Source organism: Diabrotica virgifera, chromosome 2 (genome assembly GCF_917563875.1).
Source record: "Diabrotica virgifera virgifera chromosome 2, PGI_DIABVI_V3a".
In the NCBI taxonomy this organism is placed as follows: domain Eukaryota; kingdom Metazoa; phylum Arthropoda; class Insecta; order Coleoptera; family Chrysomelidae; genus Diabrotica; species Diabrotica virgifera.
In genome coordinates this window covers 279,422,574-279,435,358 of record NC_065444.1, presented here as the reverse complement: position 1 = coordinate 279,435,358, position 12,785 = coordinate 279,422,574, and the positions used below count along the sequence as shown (strand labels likewise).

The 12,785-nt window shown below is 30.5% G+C and overlaps 2 protein-coding genes across 2 annotated transcripts in view; one reads left to right on the top strand and one right to left on the bottom strand.

Moving 5' to 3' along the window:
• The window catches only part of LOC126880649 (probable cytochrome P450 6a13), a 39,552-nt gene extending 30,473 nt beyond the window's left edge, over positions 1-9,079 (bottom strand). Inside the window, exon 1 of the mRNA XM_050644691.1 lies at positions 8,837-9,079. The gene's annotated coding sequence lies outside the window, so the exon portion shown is untranslated. The remainder of the gene's footprint in view (positions 1-8,836) is intronic.
• The window catches only part of LOC126880648 (centrosomal protein of 290 kDa), a 127,653-nt gene that overhangs the window by 77,589 nt on the left and 37,279 nt on the right, over positions 1-12,785 (top strand). The gene's annotated exons all lie outside the window — the stretch shown is intronic.

Below are 12,785 nucleotides of genomic sequence, written 5' to 3'. Positions count from 1 at the left end.
AATCCAGCAGAAGAAATAAGATAGAGATAACGTCGGCAAATGTTAGTCAGATTATTTGTGAAAAGAGAGAGTTGTTTTGTATTACATACCATATTTGTTTTTATTGAAAGCCACGTCAACTTAATAGTAAAACAACATAAATTATTCATTCATAAATTCATAGAAGATATAAGAAGTAATCTATTTAAAGAGTATTAAGATGTGTTTTCTTTTTATAATAATAATAAGAACAATCTACCGATTCAATAGGGAACTTGCATAAATTTTTAAATTCGAAAAAAATGTTATAAATCACAACAGAACATAATTTAAAACATGTATCAAAGATAAAAAAGTTTTGTTTGTCTTTCGTTTGGCCCCTAAAGACGATTAAAAATTCAAATTAAAACAGGTGGTCCAAAACGCATAGTGACGTCATATAGTTGTGCATGTACATTCTGCACCAACAAAGTAAACAAAATTGTATATAATTTTAAATTAGACATTATAAACGTCAGTAGAAAATACAGTAATGTAACGTCACAAGCGTTTTTGATCGTTTGAACTATTTTACATTGGCTAAGGGTTCTTCTAAACCAAGGCCAGAAAACAGAAAAAAATATATAGATTTTAAATTATCTTCTAAGTTATTATGAGGTTTTACCGCGTGAAAGTTTGGAAATATTATTTTTAAAGGAAACTGAATAATATTACGTAATAAAAAAATGTGTAAGTTCCCTCATAGGTTTGGCATTCGTTTTGACACTGACACTAAGTTTTATAAATATATTTGATAATTTCTATTTCTGATATATTTGAGTGTTTTTAAGTATTTTTATTGGGGTTTTGAATGCTTGTACTTGTACAGAATGTCACTAAACAATACTTATAAAGTTTTTCTTTATTTTCCATATTAATCTTTCTCTTTTTTCCTTCAAAAAACTGTAAACTCCAATCCCAACAAACTGGTATATTTTTTATATTATTACAATGACATACGATAAAAAATGTCATTACAATATAAATATTTTCCCATAAGTAGGTGGAGGCCAATAAACTAAAGAAGAAGAAGAAGAATATACTTACATATAACCCTCCCACATCACTGATATAACCATATAAAAAACTAATGTAAAACTATATGACGTCACGGGTCGTTTGAACTACTTTAAAATAAAGAAGTCTTTAAATTTGTATTTCTAAGTTATTATGAGTTTTTGAAGCGGGAAATTTTGCAAATCTCATTTTTATACAAAACTGAACATTATTATGTAATAAAAAAAAAATGTGCAAGTTCCCCATTGAATGAATTTGGTTGATTTGGTTCACAAAAGGAGACCCGTGTTGAGCTGGCCCCCCCCCCACTTGCAAAAATCAAAAAACAAATAGCCCTGATTTATGAGCTATTTATGAGCTCTCATATTCCGCAAACTAAAAATTTTGAGCTCGTTCCACTGAGCAGGAATTTGATACCTTAGTGGGGGGGGGGGGGCTGAGTCAGCCCCCCCCCCACTACTTAAAAATAGGAATATTGAATCGGTTTTTGCGGCAGAATTACGAGCTATTTATGAGCTCTTGAAATTATATAGTTTCGATTTTTGAGCTCATCCCCTTCACCCCCAAACAACCCTTTAATTGATTTAACTTAAGAGAAAAATGCTGAGAAAACTTAAAATATATCGTATTGCGGATATAATTCCTATAGGTTATATACTCTAAGAATAAGCTATTAAATCACGTGCATTTCGATTATTGAGCTACAACCCCTTCGCAAGAAAACCACCCTATCTTCCCGGCTTAATAGAAAGTTGTACTTAAAATGCAATAAACTAATTATTTGGCGACTACATATCATTTAATAATTCATAAGCTCCCAAATTACGCGCATTTAGATCAGTAAATTGCAATTTATTTTGTATAGTGCAGTCACTGAAGGTAAAAATCAACGATTACCTTCAATTTCGGTGAACCTTCATCGATTTTCACGAAAATTGGTCAGTTGTTAGAGGATACGTCAAGAAACAAAGGTGACATGGTACCACCTTGCGCCTTTACCCTGAGGGTGGATACCGCCCCTTCTCGGGGGTGAAAATTATTTTATTAAAAATAACTGCACAAATCAATAAAAGAAAAAATTAAAAGCAAAATTTATTATATAATGTTAATAAAATAAGTCAATACTTTTTAAGTTATTAAAGATCAAAGATTTTAATTATTCGTGAAAAAAATGCATGTTATGAAGCGGTTTTTCGTAAATCACTGAAAAGCTGTATGTTTTTACAAAAAAGTTAATAGTAGTTTAATTCGTATAGCTTATATTCTAAGAATAAACTCTTAAATCACGCGCCTTTCGATTATACAGCTACAACCCCTTCGTAAGAAAACCATCCCATATTCCCGGCCTAAGAGAGAGTTGTACTTAAAATAATTTAAATTAATTATTTGGCGACTACATATCGTTTAATAATTTATGAGCTTGCAAAATATACGCATCTCAATTATTGAATTGCCATTTTCTTTCTATAGTGCAGTCAGTGAAGGTAAAAATCAACTATGACCTTCGATTTCGGTAAATCTCCATTCATTTTCAAGAATTAACAATAACAACTTGGGGTTTTAACATGGGGTACATGTCACCCCTTGTCGGGGGTGAAAATTACTTTATTAAAAATAACCCCACAAATCGAGAGAGGGACAAATTGTAAGCAAAATTTGTTATATAATGTGATTAAAATAAATCAATACTTTTTGAGTTATTAAAGATCAAATATTTTAATTTTTGTGAAAGAAAATGCATGCTTTAAAGCGATTTTTCATAAATAACTCAAAAACTGTAAGTTCTTACAAAAAAGTGTTCATTACAAAAATTGAAGCTAATAAAAAATATAATAAATTGCTTACTTGAAAAACCCTTTAATGTTAATTTAAAGTAAGTTATTGGTAATTAAATGTATATTTTTTCTGCGACTATTCAAATCTAAGGATTTAAGCTTAAATAACGGGAGAGAGATGCGTTTTATAACACTTACGTACTAAATACTTGTCAAAGTACTTAGAAATACCTATCAAAAATGAGCTCCGGAAATAGTTGATAGCATCAAAATCCGCTCACCAATTTTCGTGAAAATGAATGGAGATTAACCGAAATCGAAAGTCATAGTTGATTTTTACCTTCAGTGACTGCACTATAGAAAGAAAATGGCAATTCAATAATTGAGATGCGTATATTTTGCAAGCTCATAAATTATTAAACGATATGTAGTCGCCAAATAATTAATTTAAATTATTTTAAATACAACTCTCTCTTAAGCCGGGAATATGGGATGGTTTTCTTACGAAGGGGTTGTAGCTCTATAATTGAAAGGCGCGTGATTTAAGAGTTTATTCTTAGAATATAAGCTATACGAATTAAACTACTATTAACTTTTTTGTATAAACATACAGCTTTTCAGTGATTTACGAAAAACCGCTTCATAACATGCATTTTTTTCACGAATAATTAAAATCTTTGATCTTTAATAACTTAAAAAGTATTGACTTATTTTATTAACTTTATATAATAAATTTTGCTTTTAATTTGTTCTTTTATTGATTTGATCAGTTATTTTTAATAAAATAATTTTCACCCCCGAGAAGGGGCGGTCTCCACCCTCAGGGTAAAGGCGCAAGGTGGTACCATGTCACCTTTGTTTCTTGACGTATCCTCTAACCACTGACCAATTTTCGTGAAAATCGATGAAGGTTCACCGAAATTGAAGGTAATCGTTGATTTTTACCTTCAGTGACTGCACTATACAAAATAAATTGCAATTTACTGATCTAAATGCGCGTAATGTGGAAGCTTATAAATTATTAAATGATATGTAGTCGCCAAATAATTAGTTTAATACATTTTAGCTCAATAATCGAAATGCACGTGATTTAATAGCTTATTCTTAGAGTATATAACCTATAGGAATTATATCCGCAATACGATATATTTTAAGTTTTATCAGCATTTTTCTCTTAAGTTAAATCAATTAAAGGGTTGTTTGGGGGTGAAGGGGATGAGCTCAAAAATCGAAACTATATAATTTCAAGAGCTCATAAATAGCTCGTAATTCTGCCGCAAAAACCGATTCAATATTCCTATTTTTAAGTAGTGGGGGGGGCTGACTCAGCCCCCCCCCCCACTAAGGTATCAAATTCCTGCTCAGTGGAACGAGCTCAAAATTTTTAGTTTGCGGAATATGAGAGCTCATAAATAGCTCATAAATCAGGGCTATTTGTTTTTTGATTTTTGCAAGTGGGGGGGGGGGGGGGCAGCTCAACACGGGTCAAAAGGAGATAATAGAATTAAAGGTTTTTTATGATTAGATCAGAAATTTTACAACAGAATAAAGTTTAGCATAAATTTGAATTTTTATATTTATGGTATAGTATATAAATAAATAGTAGTTATAAAATTTATATGAGTTTTTGAGTATATTTATTATCCCTGTTTTGTTCTGGATAAAGCAAGCAACGAGAAATACTAGAAGCCTAGAATAATAGAAAAATAAAGATAATACATAATATAATCAATTAGCCCTGAGAATATGTTTTTTATTGAAAAATTTTATTAAATTTTGGTTTTGTTTCATGAGTAGCAATTAAAATAATTAATTAATTAATCTAAGTAATCAGAGGCATCTTAATCTCATAACAAGGAGAAAATACGGAGCATAATACATTATACAGGGTGTTTCATTGGGAAAGTAACATACGTTAACTGCAGAAAGAGGGTCTTACTCCATTAATAACAAAGATACTGAGTGTTTTATCTATTTTGCCATTTTCTTAATTGGTTCATAACTTTTTAACCACACTGTATATTTATTTTATATTTGGCACGCAAATATCGTTTAAGGTGTACAATAAATTATATTATTTACAATTGTAAAAAATCCAGGTCCGGATTAAAAAAAATTGGAAAAATATTCCAACCCAAAAACAACACCCTGTACATTAATTTTTTTTAAAATGGATTTTTCAGTTGAAAAGAGGATGAAAAACTTAATTTAGTGGTATACTTTGAATTTTTGGCAAAATGATTTTTCTGGTCAAATTTTGAATTTAAATTCTGAAATTATGTGAATTTCGAGAGCTCTAAGTAGAAAAAAATTGAAATACAGCTTACATATTGTCAACCGCACTGTATATTCATTTTATATTTAACACGCGAATATTCTTTTAGGTGTCCAATCAATTAATTTATTTACAAATAAAAAAATCCAGGTCCGGATTAAAAAATATTGCATAAAGGTTCCGACCCAAAAAAACACCCTGTATATTAATTTTTTTTAAAATGGATTTTGCATTTGAAAAGAGGCTGAAAACTAAATTTAATGGTATGCTTTGAATTTTCGGCAAAATAATTTTTCTGGTAAAATTTTGAATTTGAATTCTGAAATTATGTGAATTGCGAAGCTCAAAGTAAAAAAAAATTAAAATATGATTTAATTTTAATTAATACCATTATTTAATCTAAATTGGTAAAATATTAACATTTTGACACATAACAATAATTTTTGATGGTGGTAATTTTGAATAAGTACTTTAGTTTTGAATAGTTATGCTGCACATTTTCTCTGTTTTGTTATAATTTTTAGATACTTTGTTGATTAAAGTGATGTATTCTTTATTGACTCTTTATTATTTATTCATTATTTAAAGATGAATATTCGCCATAAACTATTTGTCACAGATAATAAAAAAACACTGAAACATTTTACCAATTTAGATTAAATAATGGTATTAATTAAAATTAAGTCGCATTTTAATTTTTTCTACTTAGAGCTCTCGCAATTGACATAATTTCAGAATTCAAATTCAAAATTTTATCAGAAAAATCATTTTGCCGAAAATTCAAAGTATACCACTAAATTTAGTTTTTCATCCTCTTTTCAAATGCAAAATCCATTTTAAAAAAATTTAATATACAGGGTGCTTTTTTGGGTCGGAACAGTTTTACAATATTTTTTAATCCAGACCTGGATTTTTTATAATTGTAAATAAAATAATTGCTTGGACACCTAAAAGAATATTCGCGTGTTAAATATAAAATAAATATACAGTGCGGTTAATAAGTTGTAAGTTGTATTTAATTTTTTTTTCTACTTAGAGCTCTCGCAATTCACATACATAATTTCAGAATTCAAATTCAAAATTTGACCAGAAAAATCATTTTGCCGAAAATTCAAAGTACACCACTAAATTTAGTTCTTCGTCCTCTTTTCAACTAAAAAATCCATTTTAAAAAAATTTAATGTACAGGGTGTTGTTTTTGGGTCGGAACATTTTTCTAATATTTTTTAATCCGGGCCTGGATTTTTTACATTTGTAAATAAACTAATTTATTGTACACCTTAAAGTATATTTGCGTGCCAAATATAAAATAAATATACGGGGTGATTAAAAAGTTATGAACCAAATAAGAAAATGGCAAAATAGATAAAACACCCAGTATCTCTGTTATTAATGGAGTAAGACCCATTAAGTATGGTATTTTTGAGACCGCCCAAGTATCCTCTTTCTGCAGTTAACGTATGTTACTTTCCCAATGAAACACCCTGTAGTTTAGGTCCCATGCGTGACAAGCTTAAAAGTCATACGAAAAAGCTGAATTTTGAGGAGAATGTCAATGTTGTGACCCCAAAAAAGATGCAAAAAAGTTTGCCACCCCTACCCCTGGGCTTCCCTCAAACCAGCCCTCAAAACATATTTCAAACATATTTCAAACAATGTAGCTGAGATAATGTTGAACAAAAATGTTTACTAGCACTTTTTACGTAGAAGGAAATGTTGTCTCAGAAAAAACGCTTGAAGCGACAGGCAAAAATGTCCGTTGCGCGTTTGACATATTAACGAAAATCAAAATGCGTTTTAAAAGTATAGAATGCAGCGTTCGTATGCAATTTGTGCATTTTACCGCAAATGAAATCCCTTTCCATAAAACTCTAAATAGACAAATAAAAGTTTTTTGACGATTTTTGCCATTTTTACGATTTTCTTACGAATTTCTATTTGTTATAACTTCTGGTGTTTCTGGCGAGTTATAGAAAAAATATTGTATTATTCATGGGACAAAATGCAGATTTTTAGCGCTCTCATGATTACATCCGTCCGCTACGCATCGGGACGTAACTTCCATACAGGGTGTTTCATTAATAATTGTCCATATAGTAACTGGAGAAACCTTAGCACAAAATACGAAGATTTAACCTAAAACACTTAAATAAAATGTGGTTCCTTACTGAGCTCCAGGGTGTTTTATCTAAGAATTTAAAAAATATTTTTGCTCAGAATTTTAAAACTATTCGATGTATCCTTTTCATACTTGGCAGCTAGTATTGGTACTGTACAAGCTATTAAATTATGTTAAACAAACGTTTCTGGCTATTACCAGAGGCGTACGACTGGGGAAAGTGAATGGTTGACCCTTTCCAAATTCTACGCCACTGATTAAACTGCTATTTTAGCATAATTTTTAGATTCTCCAATACTTTCTATGCAAATAATATACTCTTCATTCGTAACGATAAAGTCATTAGATTTCGAGATCTTTGAAGTTAAAAATGAAACGACACGGTTATTTTGATTAATGTAGTGTGTCGTTTCATTTTTAGTTACAAATATCTCGAAAACTAATCATTTTAGCGTTACGAATGAAGAGTATATTATTTATATAAAAAGTAGTGGAAAATCAAAAAATTACACTAAAATAGCAATTTCGTCAGTGGGGTAGAATTCGGGAAGGGTCAACCAGCCACTATCCCCTGTCGTACGCCTCTGGTAGTAGCTAGAAACGTTTATTTATCTTAATTTAGTAGGGTGTACTGTACCTACATTTTCTGCCTAGTATGATAACGATACGCCAAATAGTTTTAAAGTACTGAGTACAAATAATTTTTAAATTTTAATCATATGAATCATATCATAAATTAATCAAAATAACTGTGCCGTTTCATATTTAACTTCAAATATCTCGAAAACTAACGACTTTATCGTTACCAATGAAGAGTATATTATTTACGTAGAAAGTATTGCAGAATCTAAAAATGGCACTAAAATAGTAATTTCTCCAGTGGCGTAGAATTTGAGAACGGTCAACCATTCACAATCCCCTGTCGCACGCCTCTGGTAGTAGCTAGAAACGTTTGTTTATCATAATTTAGTAGGGTGTATAGTAGTCGCACATTCTGACAAGTATGAAAAGGATACGTTGAACAGTTTTAAAATGCTAAGTAAAAATAGTTTTTAAACTTTTAGATAAAACACCCTGTAACTCAGTAAGGAACCACATTTTATTTAAGTGTTTTAGGTTAAATCTTCGTATTTTGTGCTAAGGTTTCTCCAGTTACTATATGGACAATTATTAATGAAACACCCTGTATATTGCTCTAAAATCTGCTATTTTTGCCTCTGATTTAAAAAATAAGTATTTTTTACTTTTAATGAGTGTTAAAAAACAAAGCAAAATCAGCTGAAAGTCTTCAAGGATTTGTTATTCATTGTCCCCCGTATGCCTTTTAGAACCCTTATAAACCTGTATAAATTTTTTACGTGAAATCAAATATATTTTCACAGATAGACTAGGACTAGGGTATAACTTTTGCAAATTATAAAAACTGATTTCTAAAATTGTAGCAAAACAAGTTAAAGTTTCTAATGATACATATAATTTTATTATATTGTAAATTGCAATCACAAAATAGGGCCTTCTTTTTGATTCGGGATACATTCATTAAAATATCTAATAATTCATAAAACTCATTCATAAAACAATAATTTCCGAGCAATTATTTTTAATAAAAAAATCACTAAAAATATCACTTACCTTTATGTATTTACTATTTCACATTACACAAACCAAACAATCAACTAATTAAAAAAATTTAAAACTCACGCAATTAATATATCGTTCGAGATATTGCGGACACCCAATATCTGCTAATATTCCAACCAGTCTATAATAAAGTGGTACCGTGGTACCGCGACTTCTCACAGACGACAGCAGCACGACCTAGTTTACACACAGGGCGCTGTCTGTTCTTGCAAGAAAACGAAGACATTTTTTTGTTTACGCATTTTCCAAGTACAAACTTAATGATGTACACAGGTTGTTGCTAATCGTGGATATTATGAAATTAGGAACATTATTTATCGGAAACAGTCACGCGAGTTGCGAAGTTATATCGTTTTTTTGAAGATAGAAAATAATCGAAACAATATTAAAACAGTATAACTCAACATCAAACAAATCAACTACAAATGTAAAGTATTAATCACCTAAGTACTAACATTTTAACAAAATAATTGTCTAAATATTATTGCAAAACAAAAATTTCTTGAAATTTATTATTTATTCCCTACAGAAAAAATTCCTAAACGAAAAATAGGGGGTATCAAATAAATCTACATTATTCGAGGTGTCATCGCAAAATCCCGAAGTATCTAGTAACATCTGGAATGTCAGAAAATGTATATGAATACAGGAAGTTGACATTTCAATTAACAGTAGGTAATATTTGAGTCTTTGAGGTTGATAGTTGCCATTGAGTTAAAGTTGTATTAAATATTGTAATTTTTTTGCTGTTTAAATAAAATGATTTTTAATAGACGTTTAGCATTGGTGACAGCGGTGTCACCAGCGGTTTAAATTACTTTTATTGAAACACCAATCATATTTTAACTTTAACTCACTATTAACTTCAAAAACTCAATTACTTATTCTTCTTTATCTTTTTATTGGCTTGACTCAATTAGTACTGTTATTTGAAATGTCAATTTCCTGTATTTATAAACAAGTTCTGTTGTTCCAGACTTCACTAATAGACATTTCAAGATTTTTCGACGACGCACGTCTCGAATATTCTAGAATTATAATACAGAGGCACTTGACGAAAAAAAAAAAAAAGAATTATTAAGAAAATCTGGAATGTTCGTGATTTCATCGAAGAAGCTTCGGGCCCCTGATATTCACCAGTAGCGGGACTCTGTAACTTTTATAGCGAAAGCGTAAGCGTGATTTCCGAACGCTGTAATCAAGTTATACTCTGTAAACTGCTGTCGGATGACGTCGGCAACACCGAATGGAGTTCGGAAGTACAGCGAAACGTGATTATTTGTGGTTTCGTTTCACCACGTTTAGCGCTTAGAGTGACGTTTAGAAGAAGAATTTGACAATTTTACTTGGTTTTGAGGTTGTTTTTTACTGCGTTTCGTTTTTTTGGCCGTTGTTGTTTATAAATACATAGTGTACTCGAGTTTTCAGTTTTCACAAATACATTTTTTTAACATGGAAATATATATAATGTTATTAATCAACGGTTGCAATTCATTAAAAAGGTAATGGAATAAACCTTTATTTAATCTAAACAACTCTATGAATCGTAAATCCGGCAAACCAAAATAATCACTTCTATCCCTTAAAAATCTACCTTCTTCACGAATCAGCCGTAACTGATCCCTACGTTCTTGTTCGGCGAAAATTATTAAATTTATAGGCAACATTTTATTTAATTTCATCAATAAACACTTGTTTTTGTTTACCTTATGCTTTTTTGGAATTATAGGTTAGTTAAATCTGTCAAATGTGTAGAATCACATCACATTTCCACAGGCCGGAGTTTATCTATGGCATAGAACAAGACAATTATTACAGAACTCTAAAATCTTGAAACGACGTGCTGTGTTGCCGTTAATTTTTACCCAATCTTTCGTTTCAATTCGGTCCAGTTCGTAGAGTATTGCGATAGTATAGCGAAGCGAAGTCACACAATACAGAGTACGATTCGAACTGAACCGTTGCTTTGCTACGCTTCGCTACGACTTGCTTACGCTTTCGCTATAAAAGTTATAGAGTCCCACTGCAGTAGGCTTAGTAACTACTGATCGTAAAAAGACGGATCTACTCGTTTTTGTGTAAACTAAATATTAAACCAGGTTACACAAAAATGCAGTTATCCATTGACAGAAAAGATGATACACTAAACATTTTATCAGGTGCTAAATCAGCTTCTGGCAAAAGTAGAAGTATTGTACAAGCAATCTATACAGGGTGTTTCATTAATAATTGTCCATATAGCAACTGGAGAAACCTTAGCACAAAATATGAAGATTTAACCTAAAACACTTAAATAAAATGTGGTCCCTTACTGAGTTACAGGGTGTTTTATCTAAAAATTTAAAAACTATTTTTGCTCAGTATTTTAAAACTATTCGACGTATCCTTCTCATACCTAGTAGGATGTATAGGTACTGTAAAAACTACTAAATTTTGTTAATCAAACGTTTTTGGATATTACCAGAGGCGTACGACGGGGGAAGTGAATGGTTGACCCTTTCCAAATTCTACACCACTGGCGGAATTGCTATTTTAGTTCAATTTTTGGATTCTCCAATATTTTCTATGAAAATAATATACTCTTCATTCGTAACGATAAAGCCATTAGTTTTCGAGATATTTGAAGTTAAAAATGAATCAATACGTTTATTTTGATTAATGTATTGTGTCGCTTCATTTTTAATTTCAAATATCTCGAAAACTAATCATGTTATCGTTACGAATGAAGAGAATATTATTTACATAAAAAGTATTGGAAAATCAAAAAATTACACTAAAATAGCAATTTCGTCAGTGGTGTAGAATTTGGGAAGGGTCAACCAGCCACTATCCCCTGTCGTACGCCTCTGGTAGTAGCAAGAAACGTATATTTACCTTAATTTAGTAGGGTGTACAGTACCTACACTTTTTGCCAAGTATGATCAGGATACGCCAAATAGTTTTAAAGTAATGGCTACAAATAATTTTTAAATTTTAATCATATAAATCATATCATAAATTAATCAAAATAACTGTGCCGTTTCATATTTAACTTCATATATCTCGAAAAGTAATGACTTTATCGTTAACAATGAAGAGTATATTATTTACGTAGAAAGTATTGGAGAATATAAAAATGGCACTAAAATAGTAATTCCTCCAGTGGCGTAGAATTTGAGAAGGGTCAACCATTCACTATCCCCTGTCGTACGCCTCTGGTAGTAGATAGAAACTTTTGTTTATAATAATTTAGTAGGGTGTACAGTAGTCGCACTTTCTGTCAAGTATAAAAAGGATACGTCAAATAGTTTTAAAATGCTGAGCAAAAATAGTTCTTAAATTTCTAGATAAAACACCCTGTAACTCAGTAAGGAACCACATTTTATTTAAGTGTTTTAGGTTAAATCTTCGTATCTTGTGCTAAGCTTTCTTCAGTTACTATATGGACAATTATTAATGAAACCCTGTATAGTGTAATAGGTAAGATTTGTAGCTTTGGGTTGTTCTTCTTTAATATTAGGCCGGCAGCTGGTGTTTTCTGGTAATTAAATATGTAGTTAAAAATATTTATTTATACTTAGGTAAATACCGTTAAAGCAAGACATAATATTGTATGTGTTAAGATTAATTTTATCAATTTTTTAATAACATTTAACCTCACAGGGACCGCCCTCTTACCGCATGCTTGCATTAATAACTGATGTAGAATAGCTTTTATAATTAATCTTGTTATTGTTAGAATTACTGATACTAAAAGAACTTTATAAAAACACAGTTAGATCTAAAATTACTTTAGGTATACAGTTCAAAACTTTTAAAATTCAGCACAAAATGCAAGCATGTCACCGCTCTTTTTTTATTTATTAAAAATACAAAATCTAAAAATATTTTTTTAACCGAGTCTTTTCATTAGTACACTTATGCTTGGAAAATGAATTGCACAACACAACAATTAAAATAC